Genomic DNA, 12762 nt, shown 5'->3' on the forward strand with positions numbered 1-12762 from the left:
CAGGTCCCCCGACCTCACACCATGCGACTTTTCTCTCTGGGGGTATGTGAAAGACACTGTGTTCCGACCTCCATTACCGCTGACCTTGGACGACTTAAAACAGCGCATATGTGCTGCATTCGATGCCATTACGTCGGATGTGCTGCAACGGATGTGGAATGAACTGGACTATCGCTTGGACGTCTGCCGTGTCACACGGGGCGCCCATATCGAACATCTCTGAAGGTGAGACAAAACTTTGATAATTTATCTGTCGATACGTAGCTGTAGTTTGGTTACAATAAACATACATTCGTCTAAAATTAATTTTCTTATTGGCCTATTCATTTTGACTAACCCTGTATATGGAGCCTTTGTTTCCCTTCCCCCAAGGTGAACATTTCTGCATATTACCAAGTTGTATGCATTGGCTGAGTGCATTTCTTCACTAACTGAAGTACAACTAGTATTTTGTATGCATTGTGGGTGTTGTTCTCAAATGGAACACTTCTGTAGCTGTTTGTCCTTGTTTATATTCCAGAAGAAAAACTGAATCTGGCCTGTGCTAGACCAGAAAGTGCCGCAATTGGGCAAAGACCACTTACATAGGCAGAAAAACAAACGAATAATCTAAAATGCATTGGAGTGGATTTGTCACATTTATCTAATGCACGTGCATATGCATACAAATGTGCATATATGTTCACACATTTTTAAAATCCAAAATTTCTCCAGTGAAAATGACTATTACTATGCCCTCAACAACATGTGTTTTAAATCCAACAGAAGAAAAGCCCCTGGGAGTGTGTTCTTTGGAATGGGAACAGTTGGGCCCATAAACATTGTGGCTTGTCTGCTCTAAGATACCCTTCTTCACCCCAAAGCAGCAGCAGTATATTATTACATGCATTGGTCACATAATAATAATAATAATAATAATAATAATAATAATACTTTATTTATACATCTCCCGAAGGACTCAGTGCGGCTTACAAGAGGCCGAGGCCCAACACATCAAAAAAACAACAGCATAACAAATACAACAATAAATAAACTCATAAAACAGGCAATAAACATTAAAACAATAGCAATTAACATTAAACAATAACACCATGACACATTTAAAACACATAATAGGGGGTGTTCCCTCATTGCATCTGGAAATGTGCCTTTCCTTCACTCATAATGATACTGCTAACCACAGCTCCTTAGCTTTCTCTGTAGACTAACGGACCTTATATACCTGCATTATAACCCGGGTTAAATTGGGTTAAAAGGGGGTGGTGACTAAATGACATTTAGCCAACATGGAAGAGGAGAGGAATCAAGAGGAATAAGGTTAAAGGCTTGAAAACACGTGTTTAAAAGCAGACTTTTAAACCTAATTCCTCATGAGAAACATGAACCTTTCCATACCTGTGTAAACCTGCAGGCATGGAAGACACATGTTTTCCTTCTCTCCCCATTGTCAGGAATCCCTCCTGCTCCCATTTCCCTCTCAACTTAGTGGAGGAAGCCTTCCATGTAGGCCCGCAGACTTTGCCCTTCTCCAACAGAAGATCCAACAGGGAGCCTTGGAGAAAAATCCCCCCTCTCCTACCCAAAGCCCTTCTTCTGCTCTTCCAAGGGAATAGAGGACAGAAGGAAGGAGGCTTCAGGTCTTGTTGGAATCTTCTCCTAGTAAGTGCAGGGGGAAATGGAGGGCAGGAATGGGGAGGCTGGCAATGCCAGTGCCCACTCCTGCTGATCTCAAATCAGCAGGGGTGATTATCTGGACACGACCCCTGCACAGTCATAGGGCTTAGTCCAGCTGTGTAATCTCCAATGCCAAGAGGAAGTGGGATTTAAAATCCCAATTCCTTTTGGATTTTTTGCCTGCCTGGAAGGGTCCTAAATGGAAGAATGGTTCTTCAGAGCAGGCAGTCAGGAATTCCAGCAGCAACTCTTTAGATGGGTATTCAAGAAAAGGAGACATGGTAAAACAATAATGCAACCTGGTGAGTGTGACACAAAGCTATTAATAAATAAGTGCCCAGTTCAAATTATAACATGAACTCACTGGAAGACCTCTCATCCTTTCCTTCCTCTGAAGAATAGGGATAACAATATTTGCTACCTTTATAGTGTTGTTGTTAGTTTCATAGACACATTGTGTGCAAGGTGTTTTGAGTCCAACTCAAACATTACAATAGCAGCCCTATATTGCACACTGAAGCACACTGAGAACTTCAGAACTGTCTTAGGTTGGGATTTACTTTTTTTAAAAAAATGAAGATGCACTTGTTAATCTTTGGTGACAATGAATGTGGATCCAACCTTTCTCTTGACAAAATATGATACTTTCTATTAATGAAAATAAAGTTTTTTTTAAAGGGTTAGTATTATTTTTTTCTTTTGATAAAATGGAAGTAGCCAATTTTTACCAATGTTCTTTCTACTGTGAAAATGTCTTCAAAAACCACATCTATTTCAATTCAGGACATATTTTGTGTGAATTTCACATGTGGTTGTTTAGTATAGGAAGCAACATTTTAGGTGCAAAAATTGTATTTCTATGCAGAAATATTATTTCATAAAGCTTCCTGCATAGAAAGTTTAGTTTTCTATCAAATCATACACATGCAAAGTTTGAGCAGAATGAATTCCCAATTATTTGAGGTTTGTGATCAGAATTTTCTACATAATTTTTTTCTGCACAGAAATGCTGTTTTCTGCACAAAATAACTGCATGCAAATTTTGTGCAGGATAACCCATGAATTGCAAACATTCTCATCAATTCAGCATTCTTTGTTGAGATTAAAATCACAATTCAGCAGCAGATCAGTTGCACAACTTCAGCGCTTTCCAATAGCTTCTTCCTGCACAGTATTTTCAGTCAACTGCTCCCACAAACTGCAGTCACTCTGGAACCTTTTACAGACACTTGCCCGGCCATTGTCAGTTTTACCATTGTCTTTCCCCCAGTCTAGATGATATTACAAATTTACCACAACATACAGTTATATCTTGTCTTAGCAGACAGGTTCTTTAATCAGTTACATATAGCCTTCGACGAATATCACAGCACAAGGAGAAATATACACTGTACATTACTTCCTTATATACAATTCATTTACACATAGCAATCACCGATTGGTTCCCAACTCATTGACTCAACTCAAACCCAGGATTGCATCATTCACAATCACCTGGACTAGGCCAGAACACATTCCCCAAATGAAGTTCTATATACAGTTAATGCATGACTCAGCATTCCCAATAGAAGCCCATTAGCAGTGCATGACTCAGCTATATTACATTACAATACATTGTAAAACCTGATATTCTTCTTGTCAGAGTTTCTCAGCACTTGAAAAAGATGTTTTCCAGCTATTTTGTTAATATTTCCAAATATTCTTTCCATTACTTGTCACCCCCATTGACTTTGAATATTTTCTAATAAAAATGAAGGGAAGAACAATATAAACTCAAGTCTTCATTGTTGTTTATATTGAAGATCTTGGATTCATTGGTCTATGTTAGTAGCTGTCTGGACCTACGTGGTCTAATGATAAACATGCCTAGAGTGATCATTTTCTGAATGAACGTTTCCTGAGATTTTTAAAGTGTCTGTTAAATAATGAAAGGCTTATACAGCAAAGTAAATGTTATGTTTCAAACCCTACAAATGATACAGCTCATTTAAACCAGATGTGGAATATCTTCCTTTGTAAGATTGTCCTCACAACTTTAGGCAGGTACTGACAGATGCTATGTAGCACTTCATTATTGGATTGCTAACACATTTATTTTTGCAAAGGGGGCATTATGGAATAAATGTTTGCAATGTTCATTGCCAAATGCAATCTGAAATTGCTGCAACCTCCTTGAACAGATGGAAGACAAAGTCATTTTCAGGCTTGAGTTTGTCTCTTTTGATCAACTCCTGTAAGTACTGCTTAAAGTAAACTTCTACAACAAACTTTCCCGAGGCCTAAATGTGTAAAACAGGAGATCAGAAATTGCAATGTATATTGATTACACACACAGAAGACATCCTGCTATTGATTTGACTACGAAACTGTTCAAAGCTAGGAGAATATGGCTTAAGCACATTAATAAGGATTTGGGGTGTGTTGTAGCAGCAGCAAGGAGGGTGGAGGGTATCCAACACTTATGTATTCTTCTCTGCATTTTTTTAAAAAATAAGGTGTTATCCCTAATTCATCTTTTCCTTTTGAAATAAGTACCCTTCCTAATTTTGGATAACCATCTTACAGTGGTTAGCAGAAGCAGTTTGTGGTTGGAACAGTGGGATGACTTCAACACTCCATACATACTCTAGATCCAGTATTTTGAAAGAAATGCTTTCCACAGGGTCATTCAGTTCTAAGAGTCTGGATTCAATTCCCTGACAATCTATATATATAAAAATGCTCTGTGCATAATGAGTACCTTAAAAACAAAAGAACCAATGAACGAAATCACACCAAATTTGGCAACAAAACATCTCACAACACAAGGAGTGACCATCACTCAAAAAAATGATTTTGTCATTTGGGAGTTGTAGTTGCTGGGATTTATAGTTCACCTATAATCAAAGAGCATTCTGAACTCCACCAATGATGGAATTGAACCAAACTTGGCACACAGGCCTCCCATGACCAACAGAAAATACTAGCAGCATATGGTGGGCATTGACCTTGAGTTTGGGAGTTGTAGTTCATCTACATCCAGAGAGCACTGTGGACTCAAACAATGATAGATCTGGACCAAACTTGGAATGGAGTTTGGGGAAAATAGACCTTGGCATTTGGGAGTTGTAGTTTCAGGGATTTATAGTTCACCTACAATTAAAGACTATTCTGAATGAACCCCATGAATGACAGAACTGGGGCAAACTTCCCACACAGAACCCCCATGACCAACAGAAAATACTTAAGGCCATCCAGTCCAACTCCCTTCACCAGGGCAAGGAAACATAATCAAAGCCCTCCTGACAGAGAGCCATCCAATCATAGATGTAAATAGGTATATATGATTCACACACACAGAGAGAAAAGGATTATAGATTTGAAAGGGACTCCTAAAGATGGACAATTATATGTTGCATGTTCCAGAGTAGGCAAACCAGAAAATCTCTACGTCAACATTGTCAAAGAAACACCAAGAAATACTGTTTACCCACAAGCATAAAGACATTACATATATTAGAAACCAGCACTTTCTAATTACTTTATTTTCCATATCACCAGACAGAGCCACAGCAACGCGTGGCAGGGGACCGCTAGTTTCTTCTAGTTCTATACTATAAAATGCAGTTTCTGAATCCAGATTATCTGCTTCGAACTAGATTATATGGCAGTGTAGATTTAACCTGGAAGAAGCATAGACCAATTCCTGAATAAACTATGCAATTCAAGAAGTGCCACATGGGAAACAGCTTTCTTTTCCTTCTGCCTCTCTTGACTTGGAAAAGTAAGAGAGAAGTGAAATTGGGCAGAAAAACAATATCAAAAGTGACTATGTGCTATATGGACAGCCTGTTGTGTATTCAAGGTGAATCATTTTTCTTCATTTCATCTGTTCTTTTGTTATGTTTGTTACTTACGGGAGCACATAACAGGAAGCTCCCTCCTGGTAGGAAAATCAGCTTGTCAAGAAAGCAAATAGGAGCTGATCCTGGTTTCTCGACTGCTTTTTATGAGCACATAGTTCTCCGTGCCTCCTTGCCTTGGAAAGAGAGTGCATGTGTGTGTGATGAGTAGGCCCAGAAAATGCCTGTAGCCAAGTGCCTCCTCTAGAGTAAGAATGAGAACTTGCCTGTCATCTCTTTGCATTGGAAAGAGAGTGCAAGTATGGCATGCAGATTAAGAATGAGAACTTGCCATTTGCTTCCTTGCCTTGGAAAAAGTGTGTGTGTGTGTGGTGTGCAGGCCCAGAAATTTCACAGCTGAGGACCTCCACGAGTGTAAGAATGAGAACTTGCCTCCTTGCCTTGGAAAGAGAGAGAGAGTGTGTGTAACCCAGGAAAGCATCTGCACTTGTCTGCAACCGAGCACATCCTCTAGAGTAAGAATGAGAACTTACCTCCTTGGCTTGGAAAGAGAGTGCCTGTGTGTGACCTAGAAAGCATGGGTGTCTACACGCAGACAAGCACCTCTCTTCTAGAGTAGAAACAGGTAAGAAGCCTCCTTAAAGTGCATGTCTGCCTGCAGTTGAGCGCAACTCCTCTTGAGTAAAACAGCTTCAATGCCTAAAATGATGGGAATGGGAGCCTGAGAAGCCCCCCCCCCTCCCATAATGGGCCAATAGAAGATGAATCTTTTGGCATGCCAGAGAGAAAACAGATCTCTCCCCCCCCCCCCCCCGATTTCAGGAGACTCCTGAAATCGGGGGATTGGGGCCTCCACTGAAAGCCGGGACATGAAACGGGTCAAGGTTTATCCTGAAAGCAGAACCCTAATGGCAAATCCACTACCACTTAAATTATTTTTCATATCATAATTTGTCTGTAGGATGATGAAAGCTTCATTTCACTCATTTAATGAGTAGTAAAAGAAAAAAATCAGTTTGGCTCTATTTTTAGTATTCAAGTGTTACATTTGGCACAGAAATCCCAATTAAAACACATCTGAATTTAACTCCAAATGAAGGTTAATGTGTTTAATGTCAAGGCAGACATAAACAAGCATTAAGATATTATTTCATTAGAGGAAACTATCCAAGATACAATAGATATTTATTTAGCTGATTCCTCTGAGTACAATTTAAGGGCTACAGAGTTCTGTCCAAGTTCATAATTTAATTAACTTCTCCCGTATGATGTGAAGGGCTTTACCTGCTAGTAACCACCGTGTGTGTCACAACTTATTTAAAAAGATGTCTACCAGGAATCATTAAGAGAAGGAAGCAAAACTAGAAGAAACATTAAGGCATTTTTAAAGCATCTCTGGGAATTTTATTCAGTGAAATTACGTGCCAACAGCTATCTTGGGATAAAAATCCTCTGAGAATGTTATCAACATTTCTTCTACCATTCTTCTTTCAACTTGAATCAAGATCAATTCCTGAAGTCTTCCATTAGCTGACAGAAGGAACAAATGTGTTGACATGATTAGCACTGTTTAGAAGGGATGTTCGCAGAAGGAAGAAAGTCTACAGACTACAACTGTTAACCTGTCAAACCATCAAACCATACTCCTTCCCCACCTTTGTGTGGGCGGAAAGACCCTTAAATTGAATAATTGTCATTTTACCAGCTTCCAAAGAAGCCAGGAATCACTTTAAAAACTCATTTAAGCTTTCTATTCCAGTTTTTCAACCAAATTTATAGTAGAGGTCAGTCTTTTGCAAGATTTCTGGGAGGAGGGAATTCTTCACCATATCCAACACATAGCTTCATCTGTCATTCATCCATTTTTTCTTGTCATTTTATTGTACTAATTATTATGACTTTCATTGGATAAAAGAACCAATACAAGCAAGTGTGTGTATATTTTTGCACTGAGTATTGTATCTCCCAATATATTACACAGTGATCACTAACTTACCAGAGTGTTCTTCCTTAGTATCACTTCAAGTTGCCATTCTTCTTCTTATATGAAATACCTAAATGTATTGTGTAAATGGTTTATCACAGTCAAATGTTTTATATGCCTGCACGTGAACTCATCCAGCTATTATCTCTGTAGTTCTACCTTTTTTTTAGACAGGTTGCCCACCCTTACTTAAAAGAGCCCCATAGGGATGAGGAAGGGCCCACAGCTCTATAATCCAAAATATCAAGGCATATAATCCATATTTCATTACTATCAATGCTACTGAATAGGCCTGGGTAACAACGGAAAAATTTGTTTCTAAAATCGATTTGTATTTGGGTTTTTGTTTTGTTTCGATATTTAAAATAATTACAAAATTTTCCCTTAAAAAAGTTCGATATTTACAAAATTTCGTAAATGTGAAAAAAATTACAAAACATTAACGAATCGATTTCCGAAACAATAACGAATCGATTCGTTAATGGCGGACGCGACCGCGAAATACGCTAAAAAACCTCCAAAAACTTCTGAAGCTTCCCTCTCCCTCTGTTGTTGACTGTTGGTGTGATATTATAATTTTTTTTCACTAATTAAACAAAAAACTTGCCCCAGACATGCGGAAATAATAACGAAACAACCTCAGAACAATAACGAAACGAATACAATAACGAAATACGAAGCATTTACAAAACGTGTTTAAAAATTTGTTTTTTTAAAAAAATTGCTCCAGAATGGTTCGTTATCGTTTTGTAATTGAAAAAATTAACGAATTATTAACGAATTACGAATTAACGAAACGAAACCGCCCAACCCTACTATTGAAAGTTTTGGATCTATGGATTAGAAACCTGAGTACCAGTTTCTAAGGACCAATATTTATTTGTTGGTTTGTTTGAGTTATAACTTGCTCCCCCCCCCCCCCAAATGCAGGTGCTCCTACAATTACTAGTAAAATGGGCCTGATCCAGTGTCTGAGATGCTGGATCAAGCCTGTTTTGTAACCCAACAGAAATTCTTTGAGCTGCTTCAGTCAAAGCAGGGAGTCCCCACTGCCCAGCTGTACCAAAAATGGTTTGGTGCAGCTGAGTAGGAACCAAATGGCCACCCCCTTCCTCTATGTTGATGCTAGCCATAGTAGTGACATGTCCACCTAACTTATCTGGGGTGGGGGTGGGTCACCTTTCTACCACAGTGCTCAGCTAAACTAAGGTAGGATAAGGAAGACCAGAACAAAGCTGGTTTCATTTTGGGGGGAAATCAGATCATGGGAAAGATGCAGAGAGGAGATGTGGTATGATTCACAAGAACATCAATCTAAATAACAAAAAATGAGGTTATGATAGGTTATGGTTGGCATGAGGACACTTTAGGTCATTGAATCACTGTTTATGTTTAACCCTAACTGGAAAGGAACACTACTCAAAAATAGGGGAACTCCAGACAGCAAACCATCAAATTACTAATTGACACCTCCCAAACAGAGGATGCCTTCAGGCATCAATAGCAGGCTACCTCTATGCAGATACCCTCACTGATTGACTTTGCAGCTTCATGGCTACTCAATGCTATTCAAGTTTGCTAATTGCAACTTTCACACTTGCACCGGAGCCCCCGGTGGCGCAGTGGGTTAAAGCCCTGTGCCGGCAGGACTGAAGACCAACAGGTCGCAGGTTCAAATCCGGGGAGAGGCGGATGAGCTCCCTCTATCAGCTCCAGCTCCTCATGCGGGGACATGAGAGAAGCCTCCCACAAGGATGATAAAACATCAAAAATCATCCGGGCGTCCCCTGGGCAACGTCCTTGCAGACGGCCAGTTCTCTCACAACAAAAAAAACTTGGTTCTTGTGGGTTTTTTTCGGGCTATATGGCCATGTTCTAGAGGCATTTCTCCTGACGTTTCGCCTGCATCTATGGCAAGCATCCTCAGAGGGTGAGGTCTGCTGGAGCTGGGAAAGAAGGGTTTTTATATCTGTGGACTGACCAGGGTGAGACAAAAGGCTTTTGTAAGTTGGGCTAGGTGTGAATCTTTTCAACTGACCACCTTGATTAGCATACAATGGGCTGACTGTGCCTGGAGCAAACTCTTAATGAAAGGTGCTTAGATGTCCCTGCCTGTTTTTCTCTCTGCTGTTTTAATTTTAGAATTTTTTAATACTGGTAGCCAGATTTTGTTCATTTTCATGGTTTCTTCCTTTCTGTTGAAATTGTCCACATGTTTGTGGATTTTAATGGCTTCTCTGTGTAGTCTGACATGGTGGTTGTGAGAGTGGTCCAGCATTTCTGTGTTCTCAAATAAAATGCTGTGTCCAGGTTGGTTCATCAGGTGCTCTGCTATGGCTGATTTCTCTGGTTGGAGTAGTCTGCAGTGCCTTTCATGTTCCTGGATTCTTGTTTGGGCGCTGCGTTTGGTGGTCCCTATGTAGACTTGTCCACAGCTGCATGGTATACGGTAGACTCCTGCAGAGGTGAGAGGATCCCTCTTGTCCTTTGCTGAACGTAGCATTTGTTGGATTTTCTTGGTGGGTTTGTAGATTGTTTGTATGTTGTGTTTCCTCATCAGCTTCCCTATGCGAAACACAACATACAAACAATCTACAAACCCACCAAGAAAATCCAACAAATGCTACGTTCAGCAAAGGACAAGAGGGATCCTCTCACCTCTGCAGGAGTCTACCGTATACCATGCAGCTGTGGACAAGTCTACATAGGGACCACCAAACGCAGCGCCCAAACAAGAATCCAGGAACATGAAAGGCACTGCAGACTACTCCAACCAGAGAAATCAGCCATAGCAGAGCACCTGATGAACCAACCTGGACACAGCATTTTATTTGAGAACACAGAAATGCTGGACCACTCTCACAACCACCATGTCAGACTACACAGAGAAGCCATTGAAATCCACAAACATGTGGACAATTTCAACAGAAAGGAAGAAACCATGAAAATGAACAAAATCTGGCTACCAGTATTAAAAAATTCTAAAATTAAAACAGCAGAGAGAAAAACAGGCAGGGACATCTAAGCACCTTTCATTAAGAGTTTGCTCCAGGCACAGTCAGCCCATTGTATGCTAATCAAGGTGGTCAGTTGAAAAGATTCACACCTAGCCCAACTTACAAAAGCCTTTTGTCTCACCCTGGTCAGTCCACAGATATAAAAACCCTTCTTTCCCAGCTCCAGCAGACCTCACCCTCTGAGGATGCTTGCCATAGATGCAGGCGAAACGTCAGGAGAAATGCCTCTAGAACATGGCCATATAGCCCGAAAAAACCCACAAGAACCGAGTGATTCCGGCCATGAAAGCCTTCGACAATACAAAAAAAACTTGCTTCAAACAGACAAGGATTCTTTCTCCCACAGACACACACACACACACACACACACACAATCCATTTGCCTCAACTGCAACAGACCTCTGAAAATGCCAGTCACAGATGCAGGCAAAAAGTTGGGAGAGAATGCTACTGGAACATGGCCATACAGCCTGAAAAATACACAGCAACCCAGTGATTCTGGCAATGAAAGCCTTCAACAATGTTTTTGTCATTTGGAAGTTGTAGTTGCTGGGATGTATAGTTCACCTTCAATCAAAGAGCATTCTGAATTCCACCAACAATGGAATTGGACCAAGCTTGGTCCAATTCCCACCAAGCTTGGCACACTAACCCCCTTGAGCAACAGAAAATATTGGGTTTGGTGGGCATTGACCTTGAGTTTTGAAGTTGTAGTTCACCTTCATCCAGAGAGCACTGTGGACCCAAACAATGATGAATCTGGACCAAACTTGGCATGAATACTCAATATGCCCAAATGTGAACTGGTGGAGTTTGGGGAAAATAGACCTTGACATTTGGGAGTTGTGGTTGCAGGTTCACCTACAATCAAAGAGCATTCTGAACCCCACCCATGATAGAATTGGTCCACACTTCCCACACAGAACCCTTATGCCTTTAAGGGACTCACTAGTGTGAGCCTCCCTCCGGCCTAGTATGCTCTCCCTCGCCTGCACATGAGCACCAGGCTGACATGCATCAAGTACAGCTGCTCGCCCCTCTCCACTTGGAATATCAGAAACAGCCCTCCCCTTGGCTGAGAGGCCAGCCAATCACAGCAGAGGAGGGCTTTTGGTGGGAGGATTTGTCACCTGTTTCCATAAAGGAAGAGGACAGGTGGAGAGATCTTCAGCCTTCTCTGCCAAAGGGGTTCCGAAGACCATCAAAAATATAAGTTCTCTGATGGTCTTTAGTAACCCCCCTGAACCCCCTTTGCAACCCCCCCCCCCGGGGTCCCAACCCCCTGCTTGAGAAATGCTGATATAGAATGAATATTTCCTTTGTTGATGTTGCATTTCCAACATGAAGTGGAATTAAGTACACCCACCGTTCCCATGTTGAAGAATATATGGAGAGGAACTCCTGAACAGGGCTTCTGTCTCAGCTCAATGTGCAAACTAAGCCAATTGAGAAGCACTGAATTTGTGTTAGTTTGAAAGTTTTGTCTGTGGTCTTAAATCCAGGCTTGTTTCATGAAGTCACCACATGCTGCTACAGTGGATATGGAAGGAATGTGCATCTACAAACAAATCCTACTGATCTAAGTGGAATTTCAAGTAAGTGGATTGGAAGGAATTGCAGCCTAAACAACTAAAGTTGTGGCTTTCATTTTTAACCAGCCTGTCAATTGTTAAGCTTTTCTTCTTAAGATCCTGTGGCAAATAAATATGGGATTCGTGTATTTATGTCTAGTGATGCATACTGCCAGTGATATACCAGAATTAATAAGGAAATAAATCAAATTATGAATTGCTAAAGCCTTTAACTTCCAAAACAACAGCGGGGATTAGTTGTAAGTAGTTAGTCTTATTATTTCTACAAAACTATAGTTTACTCAAGAGGCTTTGTAACCTCTCTCATTCCTGTTGAAACAGCCTCCAAATGAAATACCAGGATTGTTTTATCCCCTACCCATTTTTTGGTTGTGTTTCCTTCATATTTGTATTTTTGTCCAAAATTTTACTTGGCTAACAGGACTGTGAGTGCATGTGTGTGTGTTTAATCTCCCCAGTGCTGTAGATATAAACTTTCTTCCAATTAATATTGCAAAACGAAACAAGGAGTTAAGTTGGAGTCACGAAGTCTGCAGTTTGTAACTTAACATCCTGCTTTTGCTGTATCCACTCTGCTGCTGACACAAAGCTCTATTTAATGTGCTGCCAATCATTACAAGTCAAGTACAGTACCGCAAGTCCTCAAGTATGCT

This window comes from Anolis sagrei, chromosome 4 (genome assembly GCF_037176765.1).
Source record: "Anolis sagrei isolate rAnoSag1 chromosome 4, rAnoSag1.mat, whole genome shotgun sequence".
Classification (NCBI taxonomy): Eukaryota; Metazoa; Chordata; class Lepidosauria; order Squamata; family Dactyloidae; genus Anolis; species Anolis sagrei.